Source organism: Orycteropus afer, unplaced genomic scaffold (assembly GCF_000298275.1).
Source record: "Orycteropus afer afer isolate SDZICR_OR568_19922 unplaced genomic scaffold, OryAfe1.0 scaffold00026, whole genome shotgun sequence".
Classification (NCBI taxonomy): domain Eukaryota; kingdom Metazoa; phylum Chordata; class Mammalia; order Tubulidentata; family Orycteropodidae; genus Orycteropus; species Orycteropus afer.
The window spans coordinates 11,729,559-11,732,316 of record NW_006921613.1 but is presented as its reverse complement, the minus strand read 5'-3'; positions in this window follow the sequence as shown (position 1 = coordinate 11,732,316).

Below are 2,758 nucleotides of genomic sequence, written 5' to 3'. Positions count from 1 at the left end.
TGGACCAAGACTGAGGTTTAAGGGACATGTACAGAAGAACTTTTGAGTTTAGATAGAGGTCTGTTGAGTCACATGTGCTAAAAGATGGCATGTGAACTGAAGTCTAAAGCTCAGGACGGCACCAGTGTTGGAGACGTCAGTCAGAGAATCATGAGTATGTAATTGAGAAATACCTGAAGAGAACCGGAAAGTTCAGCCAGGAGGGCTTTTAAACTTTATTTGAGACAGTGCCTTATATTTCAAAATTACTTCCCTCCATCTCTCCTATGAATTAACATTTTTAATCCTTCCATGTCATGATCTCAATATACTTTTAAGAAAAAGGTAGATAACTATTCTACTTTTAACTAAAGGGTACATGACTAATTGCTAGTTTGGTGGATTAGTTCTCTCTGGAGAAGTTTCATTTGAGATCAAATCCAATACCACCTGGCTGAAAGTGAAAAAAGTGCCAGAAAGAATAATGATATAATGTGCATACTGCTTTAACTGACACCGCCACCATGTAATTTTATAATACCCTTGGGAGACAAGTGGGATGGAATTTTTGGTAATGTAACATAGATGAGTAATCTAAGCCTCAGAACACTTTAATGAGTTGTTTAAGTTTATATATGACAAAGTTGGAAATTGAACTCTGTTTTCCTGAATCTTAGTCCAGTGGTTTTCTCCCTTGGTGTTTTCAAAAACACAAAGTAAAAGGCCAATATTGTTGAATGCTATTGGGAGTTAAGAAACTCCCTCCTTCCTCATGTTACAGGTGTAGAGGGAGGTCAGTGGAACGTTTATGATGGCAAAAATGCTCAGGAAGCCATATTTTAGAGTATTTCTCCAGATCTGTTTTCTTATAGGATTTCAAAGGTGTTAGTTCAAAGGCACGCATCAACGTGTTGGGTTGTGACAAATCACTAGGGTAATAATTTAGTTAAAGGGCACCTTCTGGGCTTATCAGGCCACAACACCCAGGTCCTACTCTAGATTTCCCCTTAAGATCTGCTCTGTCTTTCAATTTTTAACTGAACTGCAATATATCTATGTATATTTTCAGCCAAAATCACTCAAATATCAAAGCTAGAAGTGAAAGACTAGCAGTTTTAGAGTTATGTGTGCTGTAAATATTCCAGTTTTCAGCCCCAGAGTAAGGAGCATAATCTTAATGGCTTTTTCATTCTAATGCCCTATTATTTACCCAATCTGATTGGAAAAAAGAAAAAGAGAAAGACCTTGATCTTTTGCAGTTTTTTTTAAACATATATTTTATAGTCTATATAATAAAGCAATGGCTATTTTGACTATATTTTGTCCTGCAATTGATGTTAGTGATGGCCTTATCAGTGACTTGCAATGGGATTTTTATTTGATTTACATTTTTACATTTACAATGCAATTTTCTCTTGTATGTTATTTTTCTTGTAAGTTGCACTAAAACACGATGTAAATAAGTGGATTACACTGGTAAATAAAAGACAGAAAAACAAATATTAAAAATGAGCTACAGTCAGAATAATTAAACTTTTTTTAACACTGGGTCAATATACATGTTTTTTATTATGTTCAGAACTAGAAAAGATTAAAAAAAATACTATACAGTACTAATATTATACACAATGGTTTTTAAATTGCCAAGATGTAATAGCAGAAAGTGTAGTTTTGAAAATGTACATGAGTTTCACCATAATTTCATTTATATTTGTTTATTCAACAGATATTTATTAAACGCTGAGTTTCAAGCACTGCGGCTGGGTGTGCAGGATAAAGCAGTCAGTCACACAGAAACTGTTCTACCCCTCAGGGAACTTTTATAGCCTGGAAGGAGATATATACATATAAACCAAAACCAAACCCACTGCTATCCAGTCGCATCCGACTTATAGCAACCCCTCCTTGGGTTTCCGAGGCAGTATCACTACGGAAGTAGATTGCCCAACCTTCCTTCCGGGGAGTGGCTGGTGGGTTTGAACCACCAGCCTTCTGGTTAGCAGTCAAGTGACTTAGGTACTATGCTATCAGAGCTCCTATGTATGTATATATATGTATGTATATCTGTGTATGTATATGTATTATATGTGTATATATGTATGTACATGTATGTGTACACACACACACATATATATACACACATGGGCTCTGGTAGCGTAGTGCCTAAGGCATTTGACTGCTAACCAGAAGGCTAACAGTTCAAACCCACTAGTCATTCCTCAGAAGGAAGACCAGGAAATCTACTTCGGCAGTGATACTGCCTCGGAAACCCAAGGAAGGGTCACTATAACTTGGATCCGACTGAACAGCAGTGAGTTATTTATATAGACATACATTTATGTGTTTATATTGACACACACACATATATATGTGTGTATATACCAAACTGAGGAGAGCTCTGGTAGCATAGTGCCTAGGGCATTTGACTGCTAACCAGAAGGCTGGCAGCTCAAACCCACCAGTTACTCCTCGGAAGGAAAGTTGGGCAATATACTTCCATAGTGATACTGCCTCGGAAACTCCAGGAGGGGTCCCTATGAGTCAGATCCGGCTCAAGGGCAGTAAGTTTGGGGTTTTTTATATACCAAACCAAAAGTAAACCTGTTACTGTCAAGTTGATTCTGACTTACAGAGAACCTACAGGAAAGAGTAAAACAGCCCTATAGAGTTTCCAAGGCTGTAATCTTTACAGAAGCAGACTGCCACATCTTTTTACTATGAAATGGCTGATGGCTTTAAAATGCCAACTTTTTGGTTAACAACCAAGCATTTAACCACT